The sequence below is a fragment of the Suncus etruscus genome, chromosome 8 (genome assembly GCF_024139225.1).
Source record: "Suncus etruscus isolate mSunEtr1 chromosome 8, mSunEtr1.pri.cur, whole genome shotgun sequence".
NCBI lineage: Eukaryota > Metazoa > Chordata > Mammalia > Eulipotyphla > Soricidae > Suncus > Suncus etruscus.
In genome coordinates this window covers 56,821,153-56,833,062 of record NC_064855.1, presented here as the reverse complement: position 1 = coordinate 56,833,062, position 11,910 = coordinate 56,821,153, and the positions used below count along the sequence as shown (strand labels likewise).

General features: G+C 38.7%; 1 pseudogene; it reads left to right on the top strand.

The window, feature by feature from the left end:
• The first annotated feature begins 7,325 nt into the window (after positions 1-7,325).
• LOC126016779 (uncharacterized) lies at positions 7,326-7,443 on the top strand (annotated as a pseudogene).
• The last annotated feature ends 4,467 nt before the right edge of the window (positions 7,444-11,910 follow it).

Genomic DNA, 11,910 nt, shown 5'->3' with positions numbered 1-11,910 from the left:
CTCTGTGCTCAAGGAACACACTTGGAAGGCTAGGGTTCTGGGGATTGAATTCAGGTCTGCCACATGAAAAACAAGGATCCTACATGCTGTACTATCATTATGGCTCCAATTTTCTTTCTTTGCATGCATATTCATCTTATAAAGTTCAATTTCTTTATGTGACACATTCTTAATATAAATGAAAGCATCAAGGTTAAACATCAAACTTGTTTCCATTCAGATTTTTCTATTTTTGACAAAATCTTCTTAAAGTCTGAGAATGAGACATTTGAATAAGACCTCTGACCCTAAAAATGATACCTTTATTATTTAGTAAATACATAAAATTGTATCATGTTATGAAATTTTTATTAATTCTGGGGAGAATTAACTGAGAGCATAAAGGATAAATCACCATATAGAACCTTTAGTATTATTAAGCTTGACTAAGAACTAAATTTTAAGATTTCAAATGCTGACATTATCCCCTAAGAATTTACATGTGCCCTACAATTCTAATTAACATCACAAGCTTCTGCACACATTTTAATTCAAAACTTTTTTTTAAATTCAGATTTATGAATTCATATGAGGTACTGACTCATGATAATATTGCGGAGTGTCCTCTCTACCGGGAAATGCAAGACAAGAAATTCAAACAGACTTTTGCTGGGCCCCTTAAGCTTGGCAGACATTTTGGGGCTTCCCTGGGCTTGCATCAACCTGGGAACTTTGATCTTCTCTGGCGTTCATCCCCTGACGGCTTGCCTCGGCTGAGGTGAGTGTTTGGGGGCCAGAGTTGCGGATAAAGCTGACTGCTAGATCCCCTAGGCTTAGCAGACATTTTGGGGCCTCCCCCAGCTTGCATCAACCTGGGAACTTTGATCTTCTCTGGCATTCATCCCCTGACGGCTTGCCTCGGCTGAGGTGAGTGTTAGGGGGCCGGAGCTGCGGATAAAGCTGGCTCTGCTGGCCCCTTTAAGCCCACCTATAAGGGGTAGAAGCAGAGGAGTGCAAAGCATCGCGGCCGCGCACTCCACCTAGCCAATGAGTACCACCACAACACGTAGAAAAACCCACAGTGTAAGTGTGACAATGGGGAGACTATGCAGACCAACTTCAACCATAGAGAATGAAGATGGAAACTCTGATGACCCATCAATGGCCTAAGCAGTCTTTCAGAAATGGAGTTTAGAGAAGAAATATGGAGGTTGCTCACAGAAATCAAAGAAAGTATAAATCAGAACAATAATAAAAATCAAAAAAATATGAAGATAAAAATCAGAAAACTCCAAACTGAAATATCAGGTCAAATAACAGGTCTGAAAAACTCAGTAGACGAATTGAAGAACATAATGGATGAGCTTTCCAACAGGTTAAAAGCAGCTGAGGATAGAATTAGCGCTTTAGAAGACGAGATGCATAACAACTTTACACAGCAGAAGAGATTGGAAAAAAGCCTTAAATCAAAGGATCAGACAATGGAAAAGTTACTCAAAGAATATGAGCAGATGAAAATAGAAGTCTTTGATAAGCTCAACAGAAACAACTTTAGAATCATTGGAGTCCCAGAGACCCAAGGAGAAAATCTTCAGGAAGAATCAATGGTCAAGAACATCATCACAGAGAAACTACCAGAGCTAAAAAAAAACATGTGACCAAATCCTACATGCCCGAAGAGTACCAGCTAAAAAAGACCCCAGGAGAAACACCCCAAGACACATCCTAGTCACCATGATGAAACCCACAGATAGAGATAGAATACTGCAAGCAGCAAGATTGAAAAGGGAAATAACATTCCAGGGAGCATCCTTGAAATTTACAGCAGACCTGTCACCAGAAACACTCAAGGTCAGTGGTGGGATATAGTGGCAAACTCAATGAAATAAATGCTTCGCCAAGAGTACTGCATCCAGCAAAACTCACTTTCAGGTTTGAAGGATGTATACATGGCTTCACAGATAAACAACAGCTCAAAAACTTTGCAGACTCAAAACCAGCCTTAAAAGAAAAACTGAAAGATCTATTCTAAAGACAAGACAGAACAAAAAACATACCAAACTTCTACACAAAGATGGCAATAAATCCCATGACAATTATTTCTCTCAATGTCAATGGACTAAATGCACCAGTTAAGAGGCACAGAGTGGCGAAATGGATCAAAAAACTGAAGCCAGCCTTCTACTGTCTACAAGAAACACACCTGAATAGTCAGAATATATATAGCCTCAAAATCAAGGGCTGGAGGAAAATCAATCAAGCAAACAACACCCTTAAAAAAGCGGGGATGGCTATATTAATATCAGATGACACAAACTTTATACTCAGAAAGTTGCAAGGGACAAAGATGGATATTATTTACTAATCAAGGGATTTGTACAGCAAGAAGAAATCACTCTCCTAAACATATACGCACCCAATGAGGGACCAGCAAAGTATTTAATACAATTGTTGACAAATCTGAAGAAGGATATCAATAATAACACAATAATTGGGGGAGACCTCAACACAGGCTTGTCAACACTTGATAGGTCAACCAAATGGAAACCCAACAAAAATATACTAGACCTGAAAAGAGAAATGGAAGAAAGAGGCTTAGTAGATATATATAGGGCACTCCATCCTCAGAAACCTGGATACACATTCTTTTCCAATGTACATGGATCATTCTCCAGGATAGATCATGTGCTGGCACATAAAACATACCTCCATAAAATAAAAAAAGATAGACATTTTGCAGGCTACCGTTGCTGACCACAAGACTCTGAAGTTAGATGTGAACTGAAAAGGGACACAGAAGAAAAAATTTAACACATGGAAGTTAAACAGCCTCATACTCAATAACCAGTGGGTCTGAGATGAAATCAAGGAGGAAATCAAAAGGTTCCTGGAAACAAATGACAATAAAGACACAAACTATCAGAACTATGGGACACAGCAAAAGCAGTACTGAGAGGAAAATTTATAGCTTTGCAAGCACACATCAGGAATGAAGAAGGAGCTTACCTGAGTAGCTTAATGACACAGCTAATAGAACTAGAAAGTGCTCAACAAAAGGACCCAAAAATAGGAAGACAGAAGGAAATAACAAAGCTGAGAGCAGAACACAACCAAGTGGAAACCCAAAAAACAATCCGAAAGATCAACGAAAGCAGAAGTTGGTTCTTTGAAAAAATTAACAAGATTGATAGACCATTGGCAAAACTCACAAAGCAAAAGAGAGAGAGAAACCTTATAACGCGTATTAGAAATGAAAAGGGGGAGATCACTACAGATACTGCAGAGATTCAAAGGGTATTCAGAGAATATTTTGAGAAACTCTATGCCACTAAATATGAGAACCTGGAAGAAATGGATAAATTTCTGAACTCATATAACCTTCCACAGTTGAATAAAGAAGATGTAGCATATCTAAACACCACCATCACTATTGAGGAAATTAAAACTGTAATCAAAAATTTGCCCAAAAACAAAAGCCCAGGCCCTGATGGATTCACGAATAAATTCTTTCAAACCTTTCAAGAGGAACTACTACCAATTCTGGCCAGGCTCTTTTATGAAATCGAAAAAACAGGAACACTTCCAAATAGCTTTTATGAAGCCAACATCACCTTAATACCAAAACCTAATAGAGATGCTGCCAAAAAAGAAAATTACAGACCAATATCCCTGATGAACACAGATGCAAAGATCCTAAACAAAATCCTGGCGACAGGATCCAGTGCCTCATCAAGAAGATTATTCACTTTGATCAAGTAGTTTTCATCCCAGGAATGCAAGGCTGGTTTAACATCCGTAAATCTATCAATATAATACACAACATAAACAAACAAAAAAATCATATGGTCATATCAATCGACGCAGAAAAAGCATTTGATAAGGTTCAACACCCATTCTTGATGAAAACTCTCAGCAAGATAGCAATAAAAAAAACCTTTCTCAATATAGTCAAAGCCATCTACCAGAAGCCAGTGGCAAATATTATCCTCAATGGAGATAAACTAAAATCCTTCCTTCTAAATTCTGGTACAAGACAAGGCTGTCCTCTCTCACCACTCCTGTTCAACATAGTACTGGAAGTACTTGCTATAGCGATTAGGCAAGAAAAAGATATCAAGGGAATCCAGATAGAAAAGGATGAAGTCAAGCTCTCACTGTTTGCAGATGACATGATACTCTACTTAGAAAACCCTAAAGACTCTACCAAAAAGCTTCTAGAAATAATAAATTCATATAGCAAGGTGGCAGGCTACAAAATTAACACACAAATATCAATGGCCTTTTTATACACTAATAATGATAGGGAAGAAATGGACATTAAGAGAACAATCCCATTCACATTAGTGCCACACAAACTCAAATATCTTGGTGTCAACCTGACCAAAGATGTGAAGGATATATACAAAGAAAACTACAAAACACTGCTCCAAGAAATAAGAGAGGACATGCGGAAATGAAAACACATACCTTGCTCATGGATTGGTAGGATCAACATCATTAAAATGGTAATACTTCCAAAAGCATTGTACAGATTTAATGCGATTCCTCTGAAAATACCCATGACATTCTTCAAAGAAGTGGATCAAATACTTCTGAAATTCATCTGGAACAACAAACAACCTCAAATAGCTAAAGCACTCCTTGGGAAAAGGAATATGGGAGACATTACTTTCCCCAATTTTAAGCTGCATTACAAAGCAACAGTTATAAAAACAGCATGGTATTGGAATAAAGACAGACCCTCAGATCAGTGGAATAGGCTTGAGTACTCAGAGAAGGTTCCTCAGACATATAACCACCTAGTTATTGATAAAGGAGCAAGAAATCCTAAATGGAGCAAGGAAAGCCTATTCAACAAGTGGTGTTGGCACAACTGGTTAGCCACTTGCAAAAAAGTGAACTCAGACCCCCAGTTAACACCATGTACAAAGGTAAAATCCAAATGGATTAAAGACCTTGATATCAGAACTGAAACTATAAGGTATATAGAACAACATGTAGGTGAAACACTCCAGGACATTGAGACTAAAGGCATCTTTAAGGAGGAGACAGCACTTTCCAAACAAGTGGAAGCAGAAATAAACAGATGGACTATATTTAGCTGAGAAGCTTCTGCTTCTCAAAGGAAATAGTCCCCAGAATACAAAGGCCACCCACTGAGTGGGAGAAATTATTCACCCAATACTCATCAGATAAAGGGCTAATATGCAAAATTTACAAGGTACTGACAGAACTATACAAGAAAAAAACAACTAACCCCATCAAAAAATGGGGAGAAGAAATGAACAGACACTTTGAAAAAGAAGAAAGGAAAATGGCCAAAAGGCACATGAAAAGATGCTCAACATCACTAATTGTCAGGGAGATGCAAATCAAAACTACTATGAGTTACCACCTCACGCCACTGAGATTGGCACACATCACAAAAAAGGAAAACAAGCAGTGCTGGCGGGTATGTGGAGAGAAAGAAACTCTTTTTCACTGCTGGTGGGAATGCCATCTAGTACAACCTTTATGGAAAGCGATATGGAGATTCCTTCACAAACTGGAAATTGAGCTTCCATATTATCCAGCTATACCACTGCTAGGAATATACCCTAGGAACACAAAAATACAATACAAATATCCCTTCCTTACTCCTATATTCATTGCAGCGCTATTTACAATAGCCAGACTCTGGAAACAACCAAGATGCCCTTCAACAGATGAGTGGCTGAAGAAACTGTGGTACATATACACAATGGAATACTATGCAGCCATCAGGAGAGATGAAGTCATGAAATTTTCCTATACATGGATGTACATGGAATCTATTATGCTGAGTGAAGTCAGAGGGAGAGAGAAAGACGCAGAATGGTCTTTTTTTTCCAGTATCTCAGAGACAAGAGAGATGAGGGCTGGTAGGTGCAGCTCAGGACATGAAGCTCATCACATAGAGTGATGAGTGCAGTTGGAGAGATGACTGCACTGAAAATTATCATAACAATGTGAATGAATGAGGGAAGTAGAAAGGCTGTCTCGAGTACAGGTGTAGGGGGGTGGGGAGGAGGGAGATCTGGGAAATTGGTGGTGGGAATGTTGCACTGGTGAAGGGGGGTGTTCTTTACATGACTGTAATCATACAACTATAACCATGTTTGTAATCAAGGTGTTTAAATAAAGATAAAAAAAGAAAGAAAACAAAACAAAAAAAGGGTGTTTATTCAAATTTTGGAAGGCCAGCTGTGTCATTCTGGTAAGCACTCATCTTCCCTATTCGGGGGTAACCTCTCCTGCATGGCTGTTTTTTGAGGATACTTTTGGGGGGCCTGGCAAGAGTTGGCTTTATGAAGACTTTCACTGGCCTCCTTGGCAAGATCCTTATTCTGCTTTCCCAAGCCCAGCTACATTTTTCCTTTTATACTTATAAAGATGGATTTAATGTTGAGGCCCATGGGAAGGGGAAGAATAGGAACATTGGAAGGTAAATTGGTGTAGGCAGGATGCTATATGAAAAAAATGATAGGGGAGAGTATGGAGTAGTAAGCCCATGGAGGTATTCCACTGGGGAATCAGAAATATTATGGCCATGTTGTTTTACCTGTCCTTCAGTTAATGCTATTCTCCACCATCCCTGATTCATTAACATAACAACATTTTTCAACAAGAAATATATATGCCCTGCATTTGTCTGCTGTGATCAAGTCCAAGGTATGTTGGTTCTGGAGGACCACCAGTCAACGAAGTTGTAGAGTGACCAGGGATGCAATGAACATGTTGATGGTCTCTTGCAGGTGCTGGGTGAAATCACAGACCAAGATCAGTCTTTGTGCCAGGGCCCTACTCCAAATATCGATCAATGTCAGGTTGCAAGTGGTAGTACTCTTATTCTATTGGCATGAAGCTCAAAGGGTAAAGTTGCACCCAACAAAAGTGGCAAGGTGGGGGGGCGGCACTTCAGGGCACAAGAATACAAGAATACAGGGGTAGTTGTGTCTTTAGTTGTTGTGACATTACTGATTTGGTGCTCTGTGGAGTCAGGTTTGTAAAATTAACAGGGATAATAGCAAATAACAGCCAGGATAGGAAAGCACAGAGAAAGCAAACTTGTGTCCCATCTGGTTGCCAGGACTAGGACCTGTATTCCTGGCTAAATAATTCACCATAACACAGACAGACATATGAATTAATTATAAACAGAAAAGTACCTCCTATACCACATACAGTTGATCTATCAATTTGCTCCAGTTGTTATTCTGACCCATCTAGGGTGGTGGGGATGAAATTGATGTGTGCTGAGAAAGGATAGGACAGATCCCAGTGCAAAAATTGAACTATGGACCATGTTTAAAAAAAAAAAAAAGTAAGTCTACAGCCTTACCACCCTGAACTCACCCGATCTTGTCTGATCTCAGAAGCTAAGCAGGGTCGGGCCTGGTTAGTACTTGGATGGGAGACTGCCGGGGAATACCAGTGCTGTAGGCTATAAAAAAAAAAAAAACCTGAAAGTTGAACTGTTGGCGAACTGAAATTTGTCCCAAATTTACCAACCCACACACTGGACTCTGGACCCAGACTATTTGACAAGCAATTGAGTCAAAGCCCTTCTTTAGTATAAAGCTAGCAAGTATGACCTAGTAGATTAATCTAAGACAATAAGATGTTAGCATTAGAAGCCAGAGTGGTGGCGCAGCGGTAAGGCGTTTGCCTTGCACGTGGCTGACCTAGGATGGACCTCAGTTCGATCCTCCGGTGTCCCATATGGTCCCCCAAGCCAAGAGTGATTTCTGAGTGCCACTGGGTATGGCCCAAAAACAAAAACAAAACAAAAAAAAAGAGATGTTAGCATTGAAAGTCCTCCTGTTCTGAGAGAGGTAATTAATATTTTCTTAGATATAAGGAGATGCTGCCATAGTGACCTCTACCAAAAGAATAGTAAGGAAACTTTAATTTTCGTTTTCTAGGAATTACTGCCAGTGAGAGTAGGCTTGGCTGTAAAGGTCCCATAGGTTAAATTTCTGCATTCACCATTCTCAAATCAATCAGCTTTTTCCATAACTCTGTATTGCATATCACAAAAACTAAGGAGTTCCAAAGACTGTGGAAAAGTTTCTTATCTAAACAAATTCATTGATAAGATCTTTTACCTCAGCCAATTTTTGTAATTTAAGAGTCACTATCCCACCCAGATGGCCTGAGTAGATTCCATACCAAGTGTGTGGGTTTACTATTCACAGCAACAGTAGCCCAGGTCAAGATTTTAGAAGTCAGGATCTTGCCTTAGGGGGTTTTCATTTTCTTTAGCAGGCCAATTTTTAAATCTAGCTTTTCACTTTTAAGAATTTGCCTCATTTCATAAAAAGGACACGTATGTCTTTTCAACATTTTATGGGTGTTTTCTTTGATGGCTATAAATTTTGCTGAATATTTTCTTATACAGTGACAACCCCCTCTTTTTTTATCTTCTCTTTGTGAACTGCTCAATATGGAATTTGGTGTGAAAGAATCCCTCAGTTTAATGCTTATGTTTGAACCAAGTCATGGGTATTGTTAGACGTGTTCTTACACCCCCATATACTCAGATAACATCACATGGCTTTATTTCTTGTTTGCTTAGGCACACTAAAATGGGAAAATACTATACATACCAATAAGTTCTTATCTAATAGAGATGGGAACATCAAATCTTGTAGTGCAATGAGACCTTACACCCTGAACATTGACATAAAGACCTGGCACAGGCCTCAGAAGAATGGGCATTCTCCATTCACCCCTAATCTAGAGAAGACACCTACAACACATCAAAGGTTGTCTATAACATCACCTGGAGGCAATCCTCTACCAGGGAACACCCTACAGCTACTCTGACATCGATCTACTGAAAAGAAACTTCCCTTAACACTGAGAAGACTTAACAAGAACAATGACCTGCTTACTGGACAGGGCTTGCTGTATTGCCCATTAATTGTGAGGTGAAACTAGAGGATACTCCACACCAGCCTGACTTCAATGTAGGATGTGCACATTCCAGGATCTTTAATACAGAAACCTGATGCCAACAATAGGACTGCATGAAAAATAAAACTGTATTGGCACTACAGACAATAACTTGGATTGAATAAACTAGTTTGCCTGGAGCCTAGAGTTGGTCTTATGCCAGAAAACCTCAGGGGTAGGGTCTCCTTGTATTTAGACCAAGGCTATTCCTTTCTATGAACCCCATATTTTGGTGGGCCTATGCAAACAATATTTGCCACCCTAACACCATTTTTACTGTGGCCTTTTGACTAACCCTTAAAAAAAAAACCTCTTAAACTTTTGATGTTAACTTAAACTAATATGTATGTGCATAAATATATAAAAATACTATGCCTTCAAAGTTAAGGAGTCACATAAATCTCATGGCTTTAGGTTACTTTGTGTACTGCTAAGAAATGTTATAATGTACTACAATTTGGGGACTTGTGGACAAAGCAATTTGTACATGGGTTCTGCCTTATTTTTCTTAATTTTTTTTTACTGTAAGTTCAATATTTAGGCGTCAGCAAGGGGATTTCTTCTGAGAACTCTGTTTATGGGTGATTGTTCTTTCACTGTAACTTTACCTTGTCCTCTTTGCATCATTGTTCTCGTAATTAAAAATTAAAAAAAAGAAATTCAAACAAATGTGTAGAATAAAATCACAGTTTCAGTTTCAGTTAAAAACAGAATATAAATAAATAAATATGTGCATAGACAGAAACTTAAATCATATAGTTACTGTATTTTTCTCATGCAATGGGCACCTGTATATGTTTTTTAGTTACAAGTTCGCAGATAAAATAAGCAGAATGAAGCCACATAAAATACAAGAAGATAAATTTTATATTTTAACACTACCACTGTTGCACTTTTTGCCTTTTCCACTTTTCTTGACTTTTATTTTCATTCTGTGCATGGCAGCTTCTTCATTAACATTTTAGATGAGAACGTCAAAAACAGGGAGATGACAGACTGCTACTATTCTTGGTCTTGATGACACTTTTTCCATAGCAGAATGACAGTCACAGCTGCAAGTCATTGCATGGAATCTGTCTGAAATTAGTATTAAGGTTGAGTCAAAAAAGCTTCAAGTTTTCCAAACCATTTCGTTGTCCCGAGTAATCTTGAACCAAAATAGAAAGCCAAGTGGGCTTTTACTTGAGTTTCTTTCAGAGTTCCCCTGTGTGTAGTGGGAGAACACAAATTGAACATTATACTTGTCTACAGAGTATATTGAGTCTCTCTGTTTCTGGCATTACAAAGAATACAAAGAAGCAGAGGAAAATGTCTCTATCTACATGTGATTTGCTGTCTTTTTGAAATAGTCTACAAGTCCAGGTATCTACAAAGTCTCAGCATCATATGGGTTCATACCCTGCTGCACAGAACAATACCAGTTGAACTATTTCACAGGAAAAAAAATCATGCAATATATTTATGGTTGGCACTTGGACAATAAATTTATTACACTTAGTGAACATTGAAAGAAGGAAGGATAGGAAGATATTCCAGTACTGTAGGTTTGGAGAACATTAGAGATGATGGCATATGAGACAGCGAGTAGGGCCATACATAGGCTTTGAGATCCAGAGTGCACCTACAGTTCAGTAGATGGTGCTAATGAATCCCTGTTAACTGAGAGGTGTGGGGCTAACATCTGCAAAAATGAAGTCCCTATGAAGAGGCACATTAGCATGACTCTTCTCAGCTCTTCCCTTTCACATTGTGTTATAGTCTATAGAGAGACAGACTCATTTTTTCTTTGTTCTTGTTGTTCTTGTTGTTTTTGTTGGGGGCCACACCTGGTGGTGCTCAGGATTTCCTTCTGGCTCTGTGCTTTTAGTGGAGGCAGAGAACCACATGCAATGCCAAGGATTGAGTCTAGGTTAGCCACATTCAAGGCAAGTGTCTGGCCCTCTGTACTCTCTTTCTCTCTAATTCTTTATCTCTGACTCTTTTCTTTCATTTTCATCTGTTAATATCTGCACTGTGGAAGAGGCATTTATTATCAGATTATTAAAAATTAGTTTAATAGCAGACTATCTCAAACATTTTTCCATTATTAGTATTGATAGCAATTGTTTCTGCCCAAATGAAATGATTGCCACAGGCAAGAGCCTTCATTTCACATAGCCCACATCACCCATTAAAAAAGTTTAAGACAGTATTCATTCTCATATACTGGAAAGAGAATGATAAGGAGATACTTCACAGTAGCTCCATCTCCCTTTTACTACTTTCCTACCCTGACTACAGCATTCCACCAGTTCAGCTTCCTCAATAGCTCCTTCACTAACTTTCTCCACTCAGTGTTTCCTCTCTATAGATAATTCATAAATACCTATCACATAAATCGAAAAGTCTGCAGTGGTGCTTTTATGTTCCTCCTGTCTAGGTCTAAATTACCATCAAGGTTCCCCAACCACTCTATGCTGTTCCCAGACTTGATAGGATCCTTTAATTCCCCTGATAGATTGCTTGCCTGTTCTCCATTTTAAGGATCTCATAAAGAGATATGATCTCTCAAGACGCTTTTATTGTCTTTTGACTTCCATGAGGCTCAGCAATCCTCCAAACTGCTCTCAAGGAAAGAATCCAAATGTATCCAAAACAATTAAAACAAATGAGTCAACAAATAAACCATTCAAGTAATCTCTCTAGGTTTCCACTATTTGCAATCTGATTTCCAGCTCTGTCTTCTGATCCAGTTCTCACATGTATTTTAGAATCTGGAATCCTCTGTGATATTTCAAATATTTTCCAAAGAGGATATCTTTAGTTAGCCCTTTCCCCTTCTCTCTTCCTATACCCAACTTCACATCCCATTATCCATGCAACACTAGCTCTGTAATGACAGTCCTGTTTCGCATCTCAACCCTTTCTACACCAGACTGCTTCCAACAATATTTGGGACATTCTAAAAGGGTTTAG